Below are 14,942 nucleotides of genomic sequence, written 5' to 3'. Positions count from 1 at the left end.
AGACATAGTGGGAGCATACCATGACAATTAGCGGCGTTCTCCAAGAACGTTAACATGCTTATCTCCTCCTAACAACAGGAAGACTATCTCATCAAAGTGACAATCCGCAAAATGTATGGTAAAGAAATCTCCTATCAAGGGTTCTAAATAGTGAACAATTGATAGCGAATCATAAACGACATAAATTCCCATTTTTCTCTTAGGACCCATTTTGGTATGTAGTGGCGACGATATTGGCACATAAACTGCGCACCCAAACACACGTAAATGTGACACATCAGGCTCGTATCCAGTAACCAACTGTAACGGTGAATGAGGTTGGGTAACAATGGGCTTTAGGCGGACCAGCATAGTTGCGTGCAATATTGCATAACCTTATGCAGATACCGACAGTTTGGTGCACATAACCAAAGTCTAATCAATTGAAGGCATTTTATGAAAGCTTCTACCATGCCGTTTTGGGTGTGAACATGGAGTACAAGATGTTCCACTTCAATCCTTATTGACATGCATTAATCATCAAAAGTCTATGACGTAAACTCTCCAGCGTTATCTAGTCGAATCGACTTGATCGGATAATCAGGGTGGTGAGCCCTTAGCATAATAATTTGTGTTAGAAGTTTCACAAATGTAGCATTGCGTGTGGACAACAGGCAAACATGTGACCATCATGTCAATGCATCAACCAACAACGTAAAGTATATAAATGGTCCATATGTTGGTTGGATAGGTCCACAAATATCCCCTTTAATCATCTGAAGTAACTTATGAGGATCATGAATAATCTTTGTAATCGAGGGTTGAGTATTCAACTTCCTTAAAAAACATGCTTTGCATGGCGGGAATCCAATGTAAGGATGTAACTGATGCTCATGTGATGATTTGAGGATACGGCGCAGCATGTCACATCCGAGATGTCCCAAACGGTCATGCCAAAGCAACAAAGTGCTCTGGAACTCAGGCATAGGGCCAGCCACATGGTGGGCTTCTATGCCGCGAATGGTTGTGATGTACAACCCACTTGGAAGACGTTCCAACTTCTCATGAATACGTTTCTGGCCATATTCGTACGAAGTGATATAAAGAAATTCAGAGCCATTATCTTCAGTGGTTTCAATATGATATTGATTATCTCGAATATCTCTAAAACTCAGCAACGTTTTTCCGAAACGTGGAGAATAGAAGGCCTCTTTAATGGTTAAGACGGTACCATTGGACAACGTGATATAAGCCTTTCTGTATCCTTCAATCAGGTTGGATGGGCCTAAGAGAGTTGTCAGAGGTGCTTTCATAGGTACAAAGTTAGTAAAATAGTGTCGCTCACGCAATATGGTGTGCGTGGTAGCACCATCAGCTAGACAACTAACTTCCCCACTAGACATATACCTAGAAATAAATTGATTGAATTGGTCACATGCATAAATATAAATCAATTCATCCAATTAATCAATTCGAGAAATAATATCCATAACATAACAATCCATAGTTCAAAACAAACCAAAACCAAACAAATTATTCCAAATACTTAAAAAAATTGTCCAAAATTAAAGCATAAACCTAGAAAAATATAGGGGAGGGTTCGACCACTCCTAGTGGGTTCAACCACTAGGGGTAAAACACCCTAAAACATATCTAAAATTTATTCGTCCACATGAGTTGATGCCTCATGAAAATATGATATCTCCATGGATGTAGTAGCATCTTCGGGATGATCTACATGTGCAAAGTTAGACTCACGACGGGAATGATACTTAGCAATGGCCTCGGGGGTAGCTTGTCATACGCGTGACCAATGATCCCTTGATCCACAGTGGTAACACATGTCCATTTCAGTGGAAGCCGATACGGTAACTTTTCCCTTGTTCTTGAAGTTGGAGGCTTTAGAGGCAAGGGGTTGGCGATGCTGGGTTACATTTCCTCCCTTGGGTGGGCCTTAACTCTATATCCTTGCCCATGGTGGGGCTTGCCGTCCATTGCCATGACCATGACGATTCTTGTGTCGTTTGTGGTTGCTATAATTGGTCGAGCTTGATGATTCTTCATCAAAAGTTGGTTTTGCTTTTCAGCAATAAGTAAAACAGGATCAAATTCGAAAATTTTGTAAACTTATATGCCCTATATTGTTGTTGCTGGACAATACTGATGGCATGGAAGGTCGAATAGGTCTTCTCTAGAAGATCTGATTCGGTTAGTTCCATTTTACAGAACTTCAGCAGTGATCGAATTCTACAAACTTCAGAGTTGTATTCATTCACGGACTTAAAGTCTTGGAAGCAAAGATGCTGCCAGTCGTGTTTTGCTTTAGGCAAGTAAATGTCTTTCTGGTGATTGAAACGATCGGCCATAGCAAGTTAGAGGGTGCGTGGATCCTCCTCAGCGAGGTACTCGGACTGCAGTGCATCATGGATGTGTCTTCGAATGAAGATCGTTGCATTAGCTTTCTGAGCTTCGTCGATGGATTTTTCGTCAGTAGGTGCCTCGATAGTGGCTCTAATACCCTTTGCAGTAAGATGAAGCTTCACGTCTTGAACCCACTTAAGGTAGTTTCTTCCAGATACTTCTAGAACAGTGAAATCAAGCTTGCTTAAGTTCGACATGTCCATAAAACAGAGGGTACAAAAACGTGGTTAGTCATATGGTGATCCATAGACATATATTGTAGAACATTCGGATTCTATAGACATGTATTAGTTTAATTTATGCATGAAAACTACAGGTTTCATGTGGTAGGTTTTGAATGAAAACTTCGGGTTTCAAAGGCACTAAATATGAAACTACAAGTTCAATTTAGTTTTATGAATGATCAGTTCATAAAGGAGAGGTTCTTGCAAGGAACACATAATACAATATGTTGATTTAAGTATAGTGGATTTGAGTTGCTTCAGGAACTTAAGTGTGAGAGTTTCGGGACTATGAAAGTATATCAATGGTTCAAAGTATAAAAATAAATTATTGAATTGCTAATGTCCAAAAGTGATCTTTAGGTTAATAATTTTGGATTCATTATCAGATTAATGGATTGCATGTCACTTTTAATTAATTCAATAGATCGAGACCAAACGAGGTCGATCGTGGAAGCAAAAATAATAATAACATTCGGGTTAAAATTATGCCAAAAATTAGCATTGGATTTGAAAAACCATAGCCTAAAAGGGTTTGGGCTTAGGTGTCGTGATTAGGGCAGAGCCTTGAAGGCTATTGGGTTTCGGGTTTGGTTGCAAAAAAAGCCCATACGTGGCTACAGGCCGCGGGCCGAGGTTAGGGAGCCCAGCAGCAGCAGTTACTGGCGTTTGGGCCAAGGGAATTAGACACGAGTGCAGGCTCCGCTAAAAGCTGGTAGCAGGTTTGGCCTAGGAAGCTAAGCATACAAGTCTGCGGGAAGCGGGTCAAGGCGCATGGCACAACCAGTGGGCTACGAGCTGCTACAAGCAGGCTAAATCATGGGACACCGGGCCAAGAAGGCTGCAAGCTTTCTTGGTTGAGTTAAGGTACTTCAGGCCCTATTAAGCTTATCAGGCCGAAAGCCTAGGGTGTTTGGGTCAGCGCACCAAGCCCAAAGGCTTCTATCATATGGTCCAAGGGTGTCAAAAATGACACCATGTCATGATGTGCACCACACAACTAGGCTTTAGGCCAGTGGTGGTCTGGTGGTGTCACGGTGGTGCTATGGCGGTGCAACATAGTTCCTAATTTTCTTTTTTTTTTTTCGAATTCTCTGGGGTTTGAAAAACCTTAACATGCTTCTAATTTATTTATATGCTTTAACTCACAAATCCACATAGCAATATATTTGCATAATGCATGAAATACACACACACACATATTGACAAATATATGAAACATATACAATATATATCGGAAGGAAAATATAAACATAGGGGGTTCATCAATCATGGGGAATGTTTTCATGCTTCAAGGTTGTTTCAAATATCTTCTTTTATTTTAAGCGTAATAACACCGGGGTGCAACAATGATAAGCTCTAAATGAATATAAACATGCTCACATACAATGCAACTATCTCAATCACATAATAACTTACCTGACTTACCTGTTCCTTCGCATAATCATTTAGCATACACAAAATCATAACAATGCAATTATTTAAAAATATATCACATTTTAAATCTTGGCATGCTATGCATAGTCAATTTAAAACATTTCAGGAAACCGCAATGTAGGTATATACATATATATATATGTATATGTGTATATATATATATATTGCCTGAAGTTGTATCCTGCGTTCTCTAGGAAAGCCTTAACCTTCGACGAATAGTAATGAGTCTTCACCGGTTTGGTGGCATCTTTGTAAGGATATTCCTTATGAATCCAGTCTTCTCTCCAGAGGGGCTGCTCAGTCGACTAACAGTCTTCTCTATGCTATAGCTAGAGAGATGAGCCTAAACATTAGAATGGTATGACGTGGACAAGTCTCGCTTGTCCACATTCGTCTTTTGGGTATGTCTTCCCTATATGCGAAACAACTATTTTTAGTTAATTAAATAGCACATACACAAGAATCTAGGAATAACTCTCATAGTTTGTTCAAACATAAGGTTTAAATATACGAACATGACCTACTCGACGTCACGAACATCCTAAAATTTTTAGAAACAATTTTGGACCTCGAACGCGCCGCCATGTGCCAACCAAGGCACGGCCAGACGCGTGGCCAGTGCCTGATGGAATCCAGGAATATTCCGTCCAAACTGATGGAATATTTCGTTAACTTAACTGACGAAGTTAACGGCATTACCTGACGCCGTCAGAATATTCCATCAACTTTGACATAATATTCGCCTGCTTCTCTGGTCACTTTTGCCCTCCGCCGTCGTCCGCCATCACGTTCGCTGGTTTCTGGAAAACTACCGCCGAATTTTGGAAAATTTTTAAATCTTCATAACTTTGTCATTTCTTAACCAAAATCCATGAAATTTATATGGATTTGAAGCTCTTGAGGAGTAGAACAAGTTCGTACCTCTTGAGAGTCTAAAATAAAATGAAAAATGGCCTGAAAATCCCTCGAAAGTTCCGACCAAAACTGAAACTTCTCGAACTCACTTGTTCCGATGTTAACTTCACTCCAAACTTACTCCAGGGTTCCTATAGAGTTGAATAAAAGCTTCCCCATGTCCTAAAACCTTGAAATCTTGTCGGGATCATGACGATACCAACTCGACCAAGTCGGAGCTTCCGAGTTAGCGAGTCAAAACTCGTCTGTTTGTCGATCAGATGGTACGATTGGGTTCATGAGGTCAAGATGAACACGATGATGGTCTTTGCAGGTTCGATCTGTGAGGATTTAAGGTATGTGTATGGTGATGGTGGCTCGAGTGCAAGAAGGAAGAAGAATAAGATACAAGAAGGATAGAGAGGGCTCGGGTGATTCGGCAGAAGACAGAGATAGAGTAGTTTTTAATTGGTCCAAAAAGGAAAGAAAATATCTGATTGGGCTAGGGAAAATAGGAACTAAAATAATTGGTGAGTCAGATTAGGTACGGGTAAAACCTTCAAAAGAAAATAGACGATAAAATAATTTAAAACTGCATATATATATACATCCACGTCACTTAGTTAACCAAGCATAATCGTCACTTTACACACTTGGGTTGAAAATTATATAGAAAATAGGAACGGGTCGTCACACATTTCTATTCTAAATATGACTGCAACAAAAGTAAAATTATAAGCTAGAAATGTAATAAATTTAGTCATATTTTCAAATAATTAATGAAATATTAAAAAAATTTATTTATGTTGGAATGAAGAATTTGAGCCTTCTCTAAAATAAAATAACATATTGGAGCTCACTGCCTTAAAAGGTTAAAAACGATAAGGATAATGGACACTTCATCATGAGAAATAATGATATTATCTATTCTAAAATTGAGGAATGAATTGACTGTAGCTTAGCTACAGTCACAAGTTTGCCATCCAATTTCACCTTATTTACAAAAAACCCATCTCATTTGGGCTGGTATTAGGGTTGAGTTATTTTGGGCTACTCATGATACTTTCCCTGGGCTTTCTCTTTTGTTGGTGTGAGGCCAGCCCTTTGAGAGTCTAAATGACGAGACTGGCCATATGGGCTTCAGATCACACCATTAGGATTACAAGTTAGAGGGGTGGATTCGTCATTTCATTCTTGGGGTTTTAGAGGGATTGGGGTTAGGTTGTTCCCAGCATTTCCTCCTTCTTTCTTCAACCTAGCCGTGACAGAGAGACATAGAGATAGAGATAGATAGAGAGAGAGAGAGAGAGAGCGAGACAGGAGAGGTAGGGGTCGGGATGACTGCCCATCTGTGCTTCAGATCACACGATGAGGATTACAAGTTAGAGGGTGGAGTCGTCATTTCGTTCTTGGGGTTTCAGAGGGATTGGGGTTAGGTTGTTCCCCATTATTTAGTTCTTCTTTGTTCAACTTATGCCGTCACAAAGAGAGAGAGAGATAAAGACAGATAGAGAGAGAGAGAGCATGAGGGAAGAGGTAGGGGTTGGGATCATTGCTCATTCTCTATTGCATTGTCAGATAAGTGCTGTTTCAACTTACATTTTGTACCAATTTTTTTTTATTGTTTCTTGCATTTATGGTTGCGTGCATGTGGTGATTGAAAGGTCAAAAAAAAATTTGCAAATCTTTTTTCCATGTTTGGTTAGGTTAGGCTAGGCTTATGTTTTTTTTAATGAATTTTGGGATTTTCTGGGTCTCTATATACTTGGTTACTTTTGGGTTTTTTTTCTAATTCTCGGTTCCTGTCTGTCTGAAAAAAAATTCCAAGGTTCGTTCCTTAACTTTTTTTTGCATTTTCAATTTTTTCATTTGAGCTTTGCCATTCATGTTTGATTACAATATTTATGGCTGTAATAAACTCTTTGAGTGTATTGTTAGCTTCTGTTTAGACTGTTGTTAGTTGTTGTTAAGTTGTTGCCATTTTTTGGTAATTAGTATTATTTTTTTTTTAAAGAAGTTTTTGTTCTGTGATTTGAATTGGAACAAAATCAGTAAACACAAAAGATTGATTTACAATCTGTGATTTTCTTAAAAGAATGTCATTTTTAAATTGAGCTCTGTTTTAAATTATTTGTATTTGTGCATCTGTGTCTGTGTATTTGCATATATGTGTGTATGTGCAAATATTTATGCCTGTAATAAACCCTTTGGCCGTATTGTTAGTTTCTGTTTAGACTGTTCTTAGTTATTGTTAAGTTGCTGCCACTTTTTGGTAATTAGTGTCATTTTTTTTAAGAAGTTTTTGTTCTGTGATTTGAATTGGTAATTAGTGTGTAAAACCCTTTGACCAATTTGAATGAGATGTTTTTATTTCGATTGTTTGAGAACAAGAAAACTAATTGTTCTTATCTTTTTTATGGATTGCAGGAATTGTACGGCCAACTCGGGATTTTGCATTACAAGTTTCATTCACTAAACCTAAATTTTTAATGTTGTGCGACTATAATTGTTTATGGCTTACTTATTTGTGTTGTCCAAAATATTTTTGTGTGGTTTGTGCAAAACGTTTTTCATTTGGTGTTTATTATTGGACAACGATGTGATTAGTTAGGATTCTTTCAAAAACCTTTAAAAAAATGTTGCTCCTTTTAACTGTTTGCGGATTAATCTAGGTTTCGTTTTCCGTATGTGTTTATCTTTTGCCAATGAATTTTATAAATGTATGTGTTTGTCTTTTGCCAATGAATTTTAGAGTGTTGTTAGTTGTTGTTAAGTTGCTACCATTTTTTGGTGATTAGCATTAAAAACTTTTTTTTAAAGAAGTTTTTGTTTTGTGATTTGAATTGGAACCCTTTAACTAAACATGTTTTTAGAGTGTGTACATCTATATGTATGTCTGTATACATGTAAAAAAACTAACTACACATATTTTTACAATTGTGAAACACTCCCATTTGCTGAAATGTGCAGTTTATATGTGTGCATGTGTATAAATGTATGTGCAAGTATATGTATCAGTATATACCTAAATATATGTCTAGATATATGTATAGGCATCTGTATAACTATATGTATATCTGTGTGCATGTATATATGTATGTATGCATTTGTGTGTTTATGTATGTGTATGTATGTATGCATATGTGTGTATGTGTGTGTGTGTGCGCGCATGCGTACATCTGTATATATGCATCTTTTTCTGTACATACATGCATACGTATGCATGCATCTATGTGTGTATGTACATGTAGATGTGTGTATATGTAAGGTTTAGGGTTTAAATAGTTTGTGTCTGGAGTGTGTGGTCTCTAATGTTTAGGGAAAATTTCGAAGTTAGTTACTGTTACGGGATTAGTGGTGATGGATTTCTTATGCTTGTGAATTTCAGAAATTTGGATACTCGAAGGGAACACATGGGGCTTTGGCTTTTTGAGGTATATTCATTCATAGCGGTTTTGTAACTATAGAATGTTATTTCTTTAAAGGTTTAAAGGTGCAAGTATAGAATGTCATTTCAACTTTTGTCAACGTAAAACTTTCCTTCAAGTAATTTCGATTGTATATTGTCTCTCGATGTCTACTTAATAGAGTAGCAATGTAAATTGAACTGTTTATTTTATGTATCAATTTACCTATCTCATGCTTTTTCTTTCATTTGGAGATGATTGTCTAAATGTGTGGTTTTGTGAGCGTTATTCATGTAAAACGCGCGTTATCTGAATTGATACATTTAAGAATGTGAACGTATTGCTGTAGCATTTTTAGTTAATTTTTCTATGAATATTATACATGGTTTGAATACCCGTAGCAAAGTGCGGGCATTCGTGCTAGTTTGTTACTAAAATCGTATATTTGTTTTATGTATATGAGCGACTAAATTTTTTCAAATTGAATGATTTTTAACAAATATGGTTTTTAGATGATGATAAAAAGAATGAACGGTTCTAATTATGATGTTCGTACAGTCAACACACATTAATTATAAATGAAGAGACAAGCATGTTTATCCATAAAAAAAACAAAGACATTATCTTTATCGTATTTACTAATTCTCTATTGCTATTTAGGTCACCATATATTTTTGGTAGGCCATGTCATGGTACGTGGAATCACTTTTGTGTCTAAATAACATTAATATTTTTTTATAGGAAATACACAAAACTAATTCAACAACTTCCCATATTTACTTAATCCTAATTGCGCTAAATAGTCGAGGTGTTACTGACCTAATCCAAATATCCAATTCAACCAAACGTGAGTTGTAGTGATTTTTTATTTAATTTTTTTTTTTAGGAAATGACATGCAATAGATTAGTGGTACGTTGTAATTGAAATTAGCCACCTCATTATTTAAAAGGTCATGTATATTTTGTATTTTTAATTTAATGTCGTACCACAAAGAAAATACAAGTACATAGAGAGGTTAAACTTAATTTACAATGTTGACTAGCAAATATGGGTTATACGCCTTGATTAGGGTAATGTGGCTCGCATCTTGCATTCAAATTTGAATCTCTATTCCCGTAAAGTATAAGAGTGGACATTTTGTGGGTTTATCAACTAACTTGACCAACCCATCGTATATGGGTTGGGTTGAGTTGGATTATAAACATTAATAATTTATTTACGAGTAAAAACCTGACCACTTTTCAATAAGCTAAGTTGAAGTATTATTAACCCGATTGAAACTGACTCAACAAATTCTTAAACATACATGCATGTTGGATTGAATTGTACACAAAATTTATTAACTTTTAAAAGCCTTTGTTTATTAACTTAATATTTGATAGTGAAATTATGTAGTAGTAATATGAAGTGATATAACAAAAACCAATTCACATTATTTAAGTTTAATTTAACAGAAGTATTGATTATTTGTTGCTCATACTCGCATTAAATTTAAGAAGGGAACCAATTAAGCCCACCTCATGAAACTTGCGCAACCTAACTGGCTGCCTTAGAATGGTTTGGGTGGGTTGATTTGCCCATTTTCTAGAGTGAAAATAAGTTTGAACAATTTCAACCCGAGCATGTTGGGTAGACCAATGGGTTGAAGTCCAATTGACCAACCCACCCAATGCTTGTCCCTAAATAAAGTAGATATAATTTATTCTTTAAGTATTTCCTTTAAATAAGCAATTACATGCTCACCACCCTCTTAAATTTGAATTAGAGGTGCAATGTATAATCCATCTGAGACATGGGCTCACACATGAACAAATATGGAAGTTGCTACGTGATTAAGTTTTCAGGTTTCCTTTTGCATGTCATACTATATTTGCCCTGATTATATCAATTTAATATGATACACGTGAGACCTCAAGGTCACAATTGTCATTTCACTCACCCAAGCTTCGTTCCCGCTCATACCAACCGGTTCATTTCCCTGCTCCCTAAAAACAATGAAATGCCATCCAATCAGGATTTGCAATGTGGCGGTGCCTTCATGCATGACAACCATCGAGCACCGTCCGTTGAGTTTATACGCGAATCAACGGCCGATAATGAAAGAGCACAACCCTTTGGAGAAATGGCGCGCTGCAAGTGATGATTCCCAGCATTTTCACAGACGAAGAGTCGCATGCATTGCAGATGCAGTGTATCTTTTTGTACAGAACAGTGCCAATCTGGTTGCCAAGAAACCCTAATTATATAAACTGTCAGGGCATCATGAACACTTCGCTGTTCGGACGCAGTGTTTTATCGCTCCCAAGAGGCTAATATCAATATGACTAACTCCAAGGACACCACCACCACCACTAACCAGGGCTCCTCCGCAGAGGGACAGCAACCCCGTAACGAGAACGTTAGTTCCAACGTTACTGGGGCTGCTCCTACTACTCCACCAAGCACTCATGCTCGGACTCCTACTCCTACTCCTCCTCCTCCTCATAGCACTGGTCAAGTTAATGCGGGAGGAGGGGATGGCGGGTTCCTAAGGTCCTCTGGAACTCCTCCTGTTCGTACTCATCTTACCACTGGCCAATTCAATGTTGGAGGGTTTGCTACCGGAGGGTCCTCTGTGACTCCTCCCGGGCCCAACAAAGGATCTCCAGGCCATGGATCTCCCTCTCCTAGTAGGGGGACATCCACACCAAGAAGGGGCTCACCCTCTGGTGGCCGGAGGACTCCTAGCAGGGGATCAAAATCTCCTCCTAGTGGGAGAGGATCACCCTCTTCTTTAGGAAGAGGGTCCTCTCCTGCAGGGGGAAACATCTCTCAAATTGGTGGGAGTAGTTTCACTCCCGTCAGGGTTGAAATCTCTTTAGGAGGGAGACTTGCCGCAGCGGGGAGCATGGCCGTGGGTGGCCAGCTCGGCAAGCGTAAAGCCGAGGTTAAAGCCCCTGAAGGAATGACCCCGACTTGCCCCGTGTGCAATCGATCGGATTTCAGTTCGTGGAAAGCATTGTTTGGGCATCAGCGTAGCCACCCGGAGCGTCCCTATAGAGGCGCCTTCCCACCCCCAGGACAGCAACAAGGTAATTAGTTGGCCCTAAATCTCTATCAAGTCCAGTACTGCATGAAATTTAAACGCAATGCATGCGCAATGAAATGAAATTAAATACTTTTTTAGTTTGCTTTGTATCATGGATGATGTTCTTGGTTTATGTTAACAATTTTTATGTTGTGTAGGGGAAGCAAGTAATGCTGCAAATGTGCGCGAGGCTAGGGATGTGGAGGAGGACAATGAAGGCCGTGGTGGAATTGACCTAAACATGCCCCCACCGGATGATGATGATGATGATGTTACTGATGACAACAGGGACAGTGGCGACAGTGGTGGTGGTGCTGAGGCCTAAAAGATCAATTACAGTAGAAGTATGCAATTATGCGCATCTGGCATGGATCGTACGTAAAACTGCAGTTCGTATACAAGGGTTGTAGTTGTACGTACGTTAATAAGCGTACAATTCATTCTAGTTTATTCTCTGTGATTGTAGTATGTTTGAGTAGTTTCATGAATGACTTTAAATCCCCGCTTCTGTTAATCGGTGTAGATTGGCAGGTCGTATGAATAACAGTATGAGTATTACTCTCAAGGAGAAATTAGGTTCACATCCTTCTTTTTGTTACTCCATTGATTAAAATCCTATTCATTTTCAAATTTTTATCAAGGTCCTTGGATATTAATAACATCATTAATTATTTGAATAATAAAATATTTTTATTTTTAAATATATTCCTTTAGTGTTAAAAATGTTACAATTAATATATTTATATTTATGGCTAAATTTTTTATCATATATTTTTATTTTTAGTTTGTACCTATTTTTAATACCAATTTTTTTTTTCATTTTTAATTTGTACCATATATTAGTTTCTTTTTGTGCCCATATTTTTTAAAGTTTTATTTATTTTTACCCATGTGTATACCGTCACGTGACATTGTATATTTAATCAATGATAGAAAAATTACATATGGTATATTTATGTTTTATGCCTAAACTTTGTATCATATATTTATATTTTTAGTTTGTACCCACTTTTAATTTGCAACAATTTTTTAAATTTGTAGTATTTTCTTTTTAGTTTTATTTTGTACCCATGTATTAATTTCTTTTAGCGCCTATATTTTTTAAAAATTCATTTGTACTCATAATTTTTTAATCTTTTATTTGTACCCTAATTTATTTATAATGTACCTATTCTTCTTTATTAATGTACCAATTTTTTTTTTACCACTCACTATGGATACATTCTTTTGCCATTTATTATTTCTTATTGTTAAATTGTTTTTATCCATTTATTCAATCAAAATGTTTGAATTTTTTTTATTGTAACCGTTTCTAATAGTATTATAATGAGGGACTTTAAATTTATAGGATTATAAATCTTATAAAATATCAAACAATTAATGTCAAAACTATAAAACTATAAATATTAATTGTACTATAATGAGGTGTACAAAGTCAAGGGACGTTGATCAAACTTTGAATATCATTAAGGTTTTAGTCAAAGAATGTTAAGGATTAGAGACCGCATCCAAAGTATCTGTACTCGCAATTTATGTTCTAAGCTTCTTAATTACTTCTCTATTCCTTTATTATTTATTTTGTTTTGATTATTTTTTTTATTAGATACATATAGAATCACATAATCTGCTGGTAATTTTGTTGTTTGCAAATTCGGATCATAAGATTAGAATGTATATGCCCTTAGTAAGACGGTGCGCGCAGTTTGCTGATTAGTGGCAGGAGATAGAGTTTAGGCCGGTGGAAGTACGAGATTCAGATATTGTGTGTTTAAGTAACCCTAAATAATAACCAAGAAAGTTCAATTCATGTGTTACAAAGGGAAGTTCAAATCCTTGTTGATATATTATGTTGTTTTTCCATGTTTTGTTAATATATGCATGTTACGTTGTTGGGCTGATTTTCGTTTGAATCTTGTATTAACCGTTAAATAAAATTATACAAGCGCTTTTACTAAAGGAAGTAGTTAATACCCAAAAAAGGGAAATAAAATGGTATACAACAAAGAAAATAATTGGCATTAGAACCGTTCAAGTTGAGCAAATAGTTGCAAATTCAACGGTCTCAAATCCAACTTCAACAAACGACCACGTATGTGAGTTCGAGTTTAAATTTTCTACACTCATTTAATGTATAAATTTTAAATAGCCTTTCTATCGACACATGTTAATATAATTGTTTTCAATTTTATTAGGCTAAATTACATAAAACTATCTTAATTATTGGATCAACTATAGTTTCATACTTCATCCTTAAAACATTTCAATGTCATACCCTATTTTACGAATTTGTTGTCATATCTTCCGTCAGTTTGTCTGTCAATTCCTCTGTTAAATGTTGACGTGACTTGAGACAGGACACAACCTCTATTAAAAAATTAATTAAATATTAAAAACTAAAAAATAAAATTATTTAATAATTTTTTAAATGGGGGACCCACACCTACAACCCCTTCTTCGGTTCTTCCCGTGTCCCCCCAACCTTCCTTCACCACCCCACCGCCGCCCTCTCTTCCTCTATCTCCACGCCGATGAGGAGCACCACATCGCCCACCACATTCTTTTTTCCTGAAAGTAACTCCCACCCCTAACATTTTCAGGTGCTTTTCCTTCCTTCTCTTTTCTTCTATTCAATTTCTACGAAACTCCGTGTCCCTTCGCCACATCAAAACCCATAAATCTTCTCCTTTCCCCCCCCCCTTTTTTTATCCCCCAAAAATCCCAACCATGGCCTCTACCAGCTTCTGCAGCTAGTGATCGCCGTCGTCAGATCGGCTGCTCGGCCTCTTCTCCTTCTCTCCGCCTTCGTCCACCGCCGCGGGCGAGAAGCTCAACAACGCCGAGGTCTTCTGGACCACCGATTTCACCGAGCCCGCCGTTAACACCCCAAACCCCCGCCTTAGTCTAACTCGTCGCGTCAATTTCAGAATATTCGCGGTCCTCCCAGAACTGAGTCAATCGGCACAAGTGTTGTACCGAAAGCCGACAATTTCGTCATTGTCGAAGCCCATCCCTTCAATTCCGAGACTTTTGCCGTCCCAGTCGGTTCCAAATTCGAGAAAGCTCCAGAACTCGGCCCCGATAATGGTGTTGGTTCTATCCCGGGCGGTGGAGAAGCACCGTAGAAACGATGGTCTGGTTGATGTGGTGGATGAGGGGGACGAGGGAGACGACGAGATGCTGCCGCCGCACGAGCTGGTGGCGAGGGGGTTGGGGGTGTCGGATAGGACGACGTTTTCGGTGTGGTGTTCCTCGTCAACGTGGAGAGGGAAAAGGTAGTGAAGGAAGGTTGGGGGACATGTGAAGAACCGAATAAGGGGTTGTAGGGGTGGACCCCTCATTTAAAAAAAATATTAAATTATTATTATTATTTTTTAGTTTTTAATATTTAATTAATTTTTTAATAGAGAATGGATCCCGCCTCAAGCCACGTCACCATTTAACAGATGATTGATAGACAAAAGGTATGACATTGAACAAATTCGTAAGATAAGGTATGACATTGAAATGTTTTAAAG

This window comes from Malus domestica, chromosome 15 (assembly GCF_042453785.1).
Source record: "Malus domestica chromosome 15, GDT2T_hap1".
Taxonomy (NCBI): Eukaryota; Viridiplantae; Streptophyta; class Magnoliopsida; order Rosales; family Rosaceae; genus Malus; species Malus domestica.
This window is presented reverse-complemented; position numbering follows the sequence as displayed.